Below are 12,677 nucleotides of genomic sequence, written 5' to 3'. Positions count from 1 at the left end.
GCAATATCCTTCACGCCGCCCCGCCGGAGGATTGTCCTCCCCTTAGATCACCTGCCCAGCCTCACTGACCGCCATCCCGGGAGTGGCACATCTTAGCCCAAGTTCCACAGACTCCCACTTGCTGCCCGGACACACCGGGACCTTGCGCACCTGAACTACTTTGGGCGCGAAGATCCGCCATCTTAGCTGGGGCCTTTCTTCTCTGATGCGGCACGGCCTACACTGGAGGGCTGTCAGAGTCTCACTTACCCAGCTGCTTGCTGCCTCATCTACCCACAGCCCTCCGGTCCTGCAGAAGACGCCCTTGCTGCATCCCTGGACTGCCGGGGCATAAGAGACTCTGCAGCTACAGGCGCAGTTGTGGTAGAGGCCTCCGGACCTGATCTGCTTCAGAGCATCACAAGGGGAGGTGAGTCAATCCCAGCATAGGCACACACAGCCTGGGGGTCACCCTGGACGGTCATCTACCCCTCTTGGTCTCTTCCCGCCTCTCCTGAGGCTACTTGTAAAACGGGCTGTGTATTAATTTGCCTGAAGTGCCCTAAGACCTGCACATTTCAATTCCTATAGGCCCTTCTGCAGCACCACAAGGCCCATAGGGATAGAGCCCCTCATTTTGCTATCCTTTGGTAGCCCTACCTGTGTAAGCCAGGACATATCCCTGCACTACCCACTTATGTGATGCCAGGAACTGTGCAAACAATGTGCTAGCTCTATGCATTGATGCCATAGCCCCAGTCAGCCCTGAAGCTGATTTCTTTATAGTGCAAACCAGTCTTTCACTTTTCCCACTATTTACCTTTTATATCTCATGCCACTACAACTACAAAAGCAGAAGATGCCACAATCCTTTAAAAGAAAACAAAATTCCCACAAAACTCCGAAAAGAACAGTGGCGGACCACTTTAGCCAACACACATCCAGGCAACAATCTGGCTCGGAAGAGGATGCCTCAGACACAAGCAGCCTTAATGATGCTCGCATCAGAACAACACTTTCCCAGGCCACAGGCCGCCTACAACACCAAGATGCTGACACTGACAACAACCTAATGGACTCTATCAGGTCGCTCCTGGCCTCGCATCACGACTCCCTCTCCAAGAAGTTTGATAAGGGACATGCTGATCTGAAAAGGGACATAGCCTTTATAGGAGAAAGAACAGATGCGCTGGAACGCAAGCAGGAAGATCTCAGAGTAGACCACGGCAATCTCTTAGATTACTCGCAGAGTCTGGCAGAGCAGATCACTGACCTCGAGCTCAAACTTGCAGACCTTGAGGATAGGACTCGCCGCAACAATATTAGGGTGAAGGGTATCCCTGAATCTGTGCCCCCGCAGAAGCTCGAAAAATTCCTCCAAGACTTTTTTGTTGCAGTCCTAGGTCCGGAGATTGAGAAAGAGATGCTCCTTGATAGAGCCCATAGAGCCCTGAGGCCGAGGACGGCCGAGGGCGATAAGCCAAGAGATGTTGTCGCCCGGCTACATTATTACACTTTTCGAGAGAAACTTCTGAGAGCCCTGGCAGGGGACAAGTCACTCCCGGAGCAGTATGCTGACATTCAGGTCTTCCAAGATCTCTCTCCCCACACTCTCCAGATAAGAAGACATTACCAACCCTACACTAAAATCTTGAGAGATAAGGGCATTAAATACAGGTGGGGCTTCCCTGTCAAGCTATACATCAATAAAGATGGTCAACAATATGCGGCATCCTCACCTCAACAGGCAAGGGAATTACTTCAAAGATGGAGCCTGCTGCCACAAGACCCACTGATACCATCCCAAGCAATTGTACCTGGTAGAGGCCTGAGAGCATCAGCCCCTGAGTGGGGCTCCCTTCCACAGAGACCCAGCAGTGACCAGAGGAATACCTCAATTTCTAAGACTAGAGACACTCCCTCGTGAGATACTCCATCCTGGTCATTGCTCTGATGTGCATATAGTTATCTCCCCAATTGGGGGCTTACAATCGAGGGACTCTTTATTACTACAGAGACTGACTCGTGTGTACCGAGGGTACACGAAGATTGGTGAGACTGCTAAGACATAATGGATGTTTTCTCTTTTGTACATTAATGTTCTCTGACTATCTCCTCTCCTCACCTCCCCTCCACTTCCTTCTTGTTTTCTTTTCTTTTTTTCTTTTTCTAACTACTCTTCTTCTCTTCCTTCTTTTCCCCTCCCTTTCTTACTCTACCTCCTTGTGCCTGTAATTATCTGTAAATTGTACTTATCTAACTCGTTAAGGCCAGTCAAGCGAAGTTGTAACCTGTAGCTCACTATGTTCCAGCACCTTTTTTTTTTTAGATGACCACTGCTTAGTGAGGCACCTTCCCTAACAATACTAAAGGGATATCCCACGGTAGTAGAGTACATTAACAACAGCTCTACACTCCCACTCTAGATTGCCTACTCCCTCTAGATAAATGAGTGCTATGTAAGAGAAGTGATTCCCCACTCCCCCCTTTTTTTTTTTTCACCCCATTGCTTAGGTGCGCTCTATCTAGAGTTGCGCTTGCCTTAATCTTCAGTTAAGAGGAATCACTAAGAGGTAACGTGTACAGTAAATAGCTCTACACCCCCGCCTTGGGTAACATAGCACCTAGAATAAAAAAAACTACACATGTCTAAATACCCTCGCCCCTCTAAACTACCACTATTGAAGTAGCTGTCTCTCTCCTTACTGGGATAGGCAGGAGTTGGGGCCCCTTGAACACCTATTTGGCATTCATCTCCCATTAAATAACAGCCTGAGTTCCCTGAACTACATAATCCCTAAATTGGTTCTTTTGGGCTGATGGTCATCATTATGTGCTGTTATTTGTATCCATGTTGTTACTGTTTACTCTGTTGATGTTTTTACTGGTATTTATGTATGTACCTCAAGTTATATAAGATGTCTAAAAACCAATATTTGCTCAGAATCCTCAGCCTGGCGACCACCAGGTCCTCACGTTGTTGCTGTTCTGACTGATATTTATGTATATACCCCACAAAGGTCAGATGGCTATCGTCAGGAGTTGCACACTTTTTAATCCCCACTAGCGACCAATATCCCTAATGTTAAGTACATTACTTATAGCTATCCACACACACCCTTAACATATGCCCCATTGACTGTGTTGATCTCATACCATTTATACTAACAGTCCCTCCACCTGTGCTTGATCAACCAGGAATTAGATTAGTTCTCAACTTGGTGGCCGTCAGACTCACATGAGATATTAGCTCCAAGGTACAAGATCGACACCCCTCCCAAGCATACCCCCTGCGAACTGACGATGGCCATCATATATTGTCTGTTTATAAGGATGTTGATGTTGTTTATTGTTGTTTTTCCTGTTATTGACTTGGGCTGTTCATCTTAATACCTCTGTCCATAATAGCAGAAATTTGGGGCCTGGAATACCTTCCCTCACAGGAGCACCGTGTATGCATATAACCACCCTTGAGGAGACATTATGGACAGAGACCCATACGTACAGACTAACACACGAGTCTTCCATTCTCCCCCCCAATCCTCATTCTTGCAGACCTGAGATTAGACTTCCCGTACCCCAATTTTTCTCTTAACCTTATACCAGAGATAACTATGTGCACCCATTACAGTAATATAGTGTCAGACCCTCGCTTACAGCGAGAAAATTACAATAGTGACTGGGGGTGGGAGAGAGGGGGGGGAAGGGTTTTCTCTTTCTCTCTCTTTCCCTCTCTCTCTCTCTCCCTATTCTTGCACGTTTCAAAATTGACTGACTGGGGCTCGGCTATCTCTGCTGGCCTCTCCCCCCCCACATATCTATAGTTGTGCTCTCCAACTGTTAGTTGTGAGATCACTCATTGTGATAGTGTTTATATACACATCGATATACGCTAGTAGCGCTTTAACCTCAAGACATCCTGTTCGTGGCCTGAAGTGCTCCAACACCCGCCTCCCTCCTTTTCCCACTCATATCTCCCCGTCCCCACTTACCTGCGCCACCCCCTCTAAAACCTTTCCCCTTACCCGCAATTGAGGTCCTCATTTGTTACCCAGGAGGAGCCCGCTCATAACATGGCTCCCGTTTTGGCTGCCACCCTGAATGCCCAGGGACTTAACTCGCCTACTAAAAGGAGTCTCCTGCATCGCTACCTATTCGCCCACAAAATACACTTAATGTTTTTGCAGGAGACCCACTGGGAAAGGGGCTCTAAACAGCCCAGGAGTTCCCCTTTATATCCGATCTGTGAAACTGCCTCCTATACGAAAAAAAAAAGAGGGGTTGCCATAATGATCCATCGTGATGTCAGTTGTAAGATAGATCATATTGAACGAGACCCTGAGGGTAGGTTCCTCATTCTAGTTTGTGTCCTGAATGGAGCTCCCTACACGTTGGCATCCATCTATGCCCCGAATTCGGGACAGATCCCCTTTCTCCGAAAATTCTTGAACAAGCTAGATCCAATCAAGAGAGGACATCTCTTGGTGGGGGGCGAACTGAATTTGGTCTGGAACCCAGTGCTAGACAAGAAAAAAAACACAAACCACCCAACCGACCGTAACCTACTCTCACTCTCAATGGCCTTTCGTAGGCTAATGTATCAATTTGGACTGTTTGATGTCTGGAGATGTTTAGCTCAGACCGAACTAGACTACACACACCACTCGGTGCCCCATAATTCATACTCTCGGTTGGATTATCTGCTCTGCGACTCATGGACACTTGACAAATTTGCTGGATCAAGGATCAGGCCCTGTCCGTGGTCAGACCACGATATGGTTAGTGCCCAACTCTTAGACTTACAGTCCCCTGACGGTAGGCCGTCCTGGAAGCTTCCAGACCAGTGTCTCGCGGAAACAGAGATTCCACTTCTAAATGAAATCATCCTAGATTTCTTAGCACACAATGACACTGGAGATACGAGTCTTGAAATAGTCTGGGCCACCCTCAAAGCGTACTTGAGAGGTCATTTCATAAAGAAAAAGGCCCAATGGAAAGCGGCTCATAAGATTCCCTTATCAAAGCTGTATGCCGAACTAAGACTCCTAGAGAAGGCCAACAAAAAAGCCCCGGACCCCACTCTTGCCACCCAGGTGGGGGCAATAAGGTCTGAGATCAACAAACGAGAGCTTTTAAAAGTGCAAACCAACCTATTCAAATTAAAACAAATATACTATAGTAAAGGGAACAAGGCCGATAGGCTTTTGGCCCGCAAACTTCGTAATAGGGCGGTTGCTAGTAGGATCCCGGCCATCAACTCTGGCCGTGGTATGGTCTGCTCTCCTAAGGAGATTGGTCAAGCCTTCTCAGACTACTATGCTACCCTTTATAATCTAGACAGTGGTTCTAATGACCCACCGGTGAGTGGTGGGGAGTTGGGGCAATTCTTAACCAAGTTGCGTCTACCACAGCTAAGTGAAGAGTCTGCAGCAGACCTTGATAGACCATTCACCTTGGAGGAAGTGAAGGCGGCCGTCCTGTCCCTTAAACCCCACAAGGCCCCTGGTCCGGATGGCTTTTCTACCCTCTTCTACAGAACCTTTGTGTCTCTTCTTTCTCCTCTTCTACTCCGACTGTTTAACGATGTGGCTAAAGGAGGCAAGATGTTAGGGGAATTCTTGGAGGCTACTATTATGACCATCCCTAAAGAAGGGAAGGACCCCAAGGAATGCGGGAGCTACAGGCCTATCTCCCTTATAAATGTGAACATCAAGATATATTCTAAAGTTCTTGCGACAAGACTAGGGAAACACCTCCCTTCCATAATCCATCTAGACCAAGTCGGATTTGTCCAAGGCAGACAGGGCTCTGACAATACCCGTAGACTGCTGAACATCTTCGCTGAATCACACGACATGGGCCTGCCCCTTCTCACCCTGTCATTGGATGCCGAAAAGGCCTTCGACAGGGTGAGATGGGAATATATGTTCGAGACTCTGAGAACATTTGGGATCCCGCTCTCATTCTGTAAGGCAGTTGAGGCCCTATATACCCTTCCCACAGCGGTGGTTAAGGGGCTAGGTTTTTGCTCCCCTAAGATACACATACGTAATGGAACGAGGCAGGGATGCCCCCTGTCGCCGCTCCTCTTTGCGATGGTTATGGAGCCATTAGCAGAAGCCATTAGGCAGGACACCCAAATCCAGGGTCTGTTACTGCATGATTCAGTACAAAAAGTGGCATTATTCGCTGATGATCTTACACTTTTCATTGCCGAGCCGACTTCATCACTCCCACCGCTGATGGCTCTTATTGAAAGATTCGGTGTACTCTCTAACTACAAAATAAATGTAGCCAAGACGGAGGCGTTCTCGATTCATTTAGATTTTCAAGAACAGAGAACTTTGCGACAGCAATACTCCTTCAAATGGTCTACTAGAGCAGTGTTTTTCAACCAGTGTGCCGTGAACACTAGTGTGCTGTGAGAGATCCTCAGGTGTGCCACGGCAGACTGACAACAGTGTGACATATTTTTTAAACTTTGCTTGTTTTTTACTCCCACTGCAGGGGTCGTTTGTAGGAGGCATGGCATAACAGCACAATACATACAGTATGTGTGTGTTTGTGTGTATGTGTGTATATATATGCTGTATTAGGCTACAATGTGTGATTTTTTTTAAATTTTGGGATGGTGGTGTGCCACGGGATTTTTAAATGTAAAAAAGTGTGCCACGGCAAAAAAAAGGTTAAAAATCACTGTACTAGAGGTATCCGGCACCTTGGGGTCTTCTTGTCTCATGACAAGGAGACGGTCCTCCATGAGAACTACCACACCTTGTTGAAGGCAGTTGATAAACACCTGAGAGCAAAGAAATATGACGAACTCTCCTGGATGGGAAGAATTGCAGCTCTGAAAATGATGCTACTACCCAAGCTAACGTACATTATGCGATGTATTCCCCTCCCAGTCCCAGATAAACTTCTGAAAAATTTTCAGACCCTTTTTAACAGATATATCTGGAACAACAAGAAACCCAGAGTCGCGGCCTCAATCTTACAGTCCCCCCTAGATCTGGGAGGGCTGGGATTGCCAAGCGTGAAGATGTACTACGAGGCGGCAATGATCTCTCATGTCTCAGCTTGGGGACGAGACCTCCCCCCCACGAGATGGAGGGATCTGGAACAGGCATCATTACCTGCCTACATAGATCTATCTGATTTGCTGTGGTTCCCCCCGCATCTTGCTACCGTACACACCATCTCTAACTCAATCGTTAGAGGATGCCAAATGCTATGGTATAAATTACGACACCACACTCAGATCGCCCCCCATCCCTCTCCTATTCAGCCTGTACTCCCCATACTTCAGACCCTCCCCAATATGAGACTGAACTGGTGGCGGCAGATCGGAATTTTGACAGTAGGCGACTTCTATGCAGAAGATCGGCTACTAACACAAGACGAGATGGTGGCAAACTTTGGAGTCCCGAGGCAATTGGCATTTGAACTTCTAAGATTAAGATCCCTACTAAAAGCCTGGGGGTTCCTGAGAGAAGCCCCACGGCCTCTTACGGCTTGGGAAGCTCGATGGAAAACGGGTCTCCAGACCTATATACCCCTCACGGCACACTATCGATGCCTACTGGTTCCCCCCACAATTCCTAAGACGAGACACATGCTCTCCTGGGAGACAGAATTACAAACGGTATACTCCCCTAAGAAATGGACATTGGCCATCGCCAAGACCAAGGCGGCCTTACATTGCACCACGATGTACGAGCTCTACTTTAAAATGCTCACCAGGTGGCATCTCGTCCCAACCAGACTGCAGACCCTCTATCCTAATCACTCCCCTTCCTGTTGGAGAAACTGTGGTGGCATTGGCACCCCACTACACACCTGGTGGACTTGTCCCAACATAAAGGCGCTCTGGGGTAAGACCAGTAAGATTTGTTGCTTGATGGGTCTTCCAGAGATAAAGGACCCCGGAATAGCCCTTCTCCACTTGGGCTTAGAGAAAGTGCCTCCGCACCAGAGAACCCTTCTTATATATATACTAACCTCAGTTAAAATGGCAATTGCCAGGAACTGGAAGAAAGTGCACCCCCCAAAATGGCAGAGTGTAATGGAATATCTGAACTATGTCAAGTCCATGGAAGACTTTGTCTACAGAATCCAGCGCAAGTCGGAAACTTTTTGTCTTGTATGGGAACCCTGGGAAGCTTACCTGCAGAGCCTCAGAGCTAAATCTTAGGACTCCCTGCCCCCTAGTGTTACTGGCCCCCGATACGGGTCTAGGGCAGTCTGTCCACCCTTCTCCCCCCCCCCACCCCCCCCCTCCACTCAATGAGCTCCCCCCCCTCCCCCCCCCCTCCTTATCTAATATCCTCTCCCCCCTCAAAGGGGGTACTTCAGCCCGCAACAGCGCAAAGATGACTGAATCTTGATTTCACCCCCTTGGAGCGGTGGCCCTTGTTGGCCCCTTGTATCCGCTCAGCTGCCTATACAGGGAAAATCCACATAGCAACCGACTACTAGCGTAATTCCGCTTTTATAAAGCAGATCAAAAGGCGGAATAAAAAAATAAAGATGCCAAAACCTTAAACCTACCAACTGACAACGACTCTCCTAACCTGTAAACGCTCCTACTCACTCCTTATTTCATCTCCCACTCAGGTATAGTTTGATCTCTGGATCCTCTAGGAATGGAGGTAAAAACCTGGTTATATTATGCAATATCTATGTCATTTCAATGTAATACGAGATACCATATTTGTGATTTTTGTGTTTACTCGATACTTGTAACGTTTGAAAGAGTTGTGATAACTTATTTATATAATAAAAAATATTTAAAAAAAAAAAAAAAAACCTTGCTGAACAAACATTTTCTTAAGGTAACCCTCTAACTTTTTATCCATTGGATCTGAAAAAGCACAGCTATCCTCCACCGGGATAGTGGTGCGCTTAGCCAGAGTAGAAACTGCTCCCTCCACCTTAGGGACCGTCTGCCATAGGTCCCGTGTGGTGGCGTCTATTGGAAACATTTTTCTAAATATAGGAGGGGGTGAAAAGGGCACACCGGGTCTATCCCACTCCTTGTTAACAATTTCTGTAAGCCTTTTAGGTATAGGAAAAAACGTCAGTACACGCCGGTACCGCAAAATATTTATCCAGCCTACATACTTTCTCTGGAATTGCAACCGTGTTACAATCATTCAGAGCCGCTAATACCTCCCCTAGTAATACACGGAGGTTCTCAAGCTTAAATTTAAAATTTGAAATCTCTGAATCCAGTTTACTTGGATCAGATCCGTCACCCACAGAATGAAGCTCTCCGTCCTCATGTTCTGCAAATTGTGACGCAGTATCAGACATGGCTCTACTATTATCAGCGCACTCTGTTCTTACCCCAGAGTGATCGCGTTTACCTCTTAATTCTGGCAATTTAGATAGTACTTCAGTCATAACATTAGCCATGTCTTGCAAAGTGATTTGTATGGGCCGCCCTGATGTACTTGGCGCCACAATATCACGCACCTCCTGAGCGGGAGGCGAAGGTACTGACACGTGAGGAGAGTTAGTCGGCATAACTTCCCCCTCGTTGTCTGGTGATATTTTTTTAACATATAAAGTTTGACTTTTATTCAAAGTAACATCTATACATTGAGTGCACAAATTTCTATTGGGCTCCACATTGGCCTTTAAACATAGTGAACAAACAGATTCATCTGTGTCAGACATGTTTAAACAGACTAGCAATGACACTAGCAAGCTTGGAAAAAACTTTTAAATAAATTTACAAGCTATATAAAAAACGCTACTGCGCCTTTAAGAAACATAAAAATGTGACACAGTTGAATTAACAATGAACCAAATATGTTAAAACAACCAAATTTTAACAGAAAATGTATAAAGTTAGCAGAGGATTGCACCCACCAGCAAAAAGATGATTAACCCCTTAATACCCAAAAACGGATAACAGTTGAAATAATAAACATTTTTATCACAGTCAAACACACTGTCACAGGTCTGCTGTGACTGATTACCTCCCTCAAAACTAGTTTTGGAGACCCCTGGGCTCTGTAGAGACGTCCTGGATCATGGAGGAAGAAATAGGAAGACTGTGACTAAATTTTTACTGCGCAATAAAGCGCTAAAATAGGCCCCTCCCACTCATATTACAACAGTGGGGAAGCTCAGTAAACTGTTTTTATTCAGAAAAAAACGACAGCCATGTGGTAAAAATCATGCCCATAAAGTTTTATCACCAAGTACCTCAGAAAAAACGATTAACATGCCAGTAAACGTTTTAAAAATTGAAAATTATGAAGTGTTATTAATAAGCCTGCTGCTAGTCGCTTTCACTGCAGTGCAGGCTCAAATATTACTTTAATATTGACAGTATTTTCTTAGTGAAATTCCATTCCCCAGAAATACCTCAGAGTATACATACATACATATCAGCCTGATACCAGTCGCTACTACTGCATTTAAGGCTGCACTTACATTACATCGGAATTAGCAGTATTTTCTCAGTCAATTCCATTCCTTAGAAAATAATTTACTGCACATACCTCCTTGCAGGTGGGCCCTGCATGCTATCCCCTGTTCTGAAGTTACCTCACTCCTCAGAATGGCCGAGAACAGCAAGTGGATCTTAGTTACGACCGCAAAGATCATAGACAAACTCAGGCAGATTCTTCTTCTAATGCTGCCTTAGAACAAACAACACACTCCGGTGCCGTTTAAAATAACAAACTTTTTATTGAAGAAATAAAAACTAAGTTTAACACACCACAGTCCTCTCACACGTCCTATCTTTAGTTAGGTGCAAGAGAATGACTGGGTATGACGTAGAGGGGAGGAGCTATATAGCAGCTCTGCTTGGGTGATCCTCTTGCACTTCCTGTTAGGGAGGAGTTATAATCCCATAAGTAATGGATGACCCGTGGACTGACTACACTTAACAGGAGAAAAGGGCTATTTGTAAGGCATTGCCCTTAGTTAAAAGTTAAGGGCATTCAGCTCTTTTGCTGCCTATCCCTAATTTAAAAAAAATAAAAATAAACCTAAATTAAAATTAAGATAAAGTTACAACAAATAAAAAAAGTTAAGATTACAAAAATAAAAAGGCTAACATTACAGAACATAAAAAAACAATTACCAAAGTTTACAAAATTAAACCTAATCCCTATGAAAATAAAAAGCCCCCCAAAATAAAAACACCCCCTAATCTAAGAATAAACTACCAGTAGCCCTAAAAGGGCTTTTTGCAGGGCATTGCCCCAAGGTAAACAGCTCTTTTACATTCATAATACACAAAGTCCCCCCTAACAGGAAAACACCAAACCCCCCAAAATAAAAAACATAACACTAAAAACCTAAACTACCCATTGCCACTGAAAAGGGCATTTGTTGGGCATTGCCCTTAAAAGAGCATTTAGCTATTTTACAAAATGCCCACCCTAATCTAAATAAAAAAATAAATAAAAAAATAAATAAAAAAAACCTCTAACCCCCAGGTTGGTACTCACCGTTCCTGAAGTCCGGCGGAGAAGGTCCTGTCCCATGACATAAAGTTTATTTTCATAGGGATTAGGTATAATTTTTTTTTAAACTTTGGTAATATGTTTTTTTATGTTCTGTAATGTTAGCCTTTTTTATTTTTTGTAATCTTAACTTTTTTTTATTTATTGTAACTTTATCTTAATTTAAATTTAGGTTTATTTTTATTTTTTTAAATGGCACCACCCTTCCATTTTCGGAATCCACCGGGATGCAGCTTACACTGCATCAGGTGAATTCTGTTGGCTGCCTCGCCATGGAGGATGCGTGCGCAACTGCAGACGACGACAGACATTACAAAACGCAATTATATATATATATATATATATATATATATATATATATATATATATATATATAAATATATATATATATATATATTAATGATACAGTGTGTGGTTATAACAGTATGTCTCAAGTATAAAATCCATACATTTAAACATCTATAAAACACAGAGTAGGCTAAAATACACAAGAGAGACAAACACTGCTTGCTTTGCCAGGTCCACACTCCACTATGCGTTTCAGGGCTCCTCCCCCTTCCACAGGTGCAAATATACATATATAGACATTGGAGCCCTTTCCAGTCAAACTCATTGCCATATACCATATCCCTGCCAGGTCTCAAGTTGCACTAAACACTCTAGCTCAGCTTTGGCTTGCGCTAGATTGCAACCTATAGCCTTCAACTTATTTAGCACTGCCGTGAACTCTATTAAAAGTATAGGTTGCACTAGAGTGATGTCGCAACCCGTGCTTTTATTAGGGTGCCACTTGTAATCTAACAGCTTGTGTTTAATTGAGGTTGGTACAACAATCTCAACATCAATATCTAGGTATAGTGCAAGTAGGGTAATGATATATCGCAGTATTTGTAGATTAAAATAAGGTGTCAGTCATTTGGAAGGGTAATTAAATTCTAATGACAACAAAATATTATTAAGTTATCCACATTTTAGATGTAATCTAATCAAAGAAACTTCATTACATCCCCTCTTATATTAAAGACCTAATATCATATATTAAAATGATATCATATCTTCTCTGTCCATTAGTTCATCAAAAGCATATCAATCACGTCCTGCTCACACATCCCATTAAATCCCTCCCTCATATCACTATTTTAATATCTCAGAATCACATTACATTAGGTCACATTATTATATTATATAATTTAAACAATTACATTAAAA

The sequence above is a fragment of the Bombina bombina genome, chromosome 9 (genome assembly GCF_027579735.1).
Source record: "Bombina bombina isolate aBomBom1 chromosome 9, aBomBom1.pri, whole genome shotgun sequence".
Taxonomy (NCBI): domain Eukaryota; kingdom Metazoa; phylum Chordata; class Amphibia; order Anura; family Bombinatoridae; genus Bombina; species Bombina bombina.
This window is presented reverse-complemented; position numbering follows the sequence as displayed.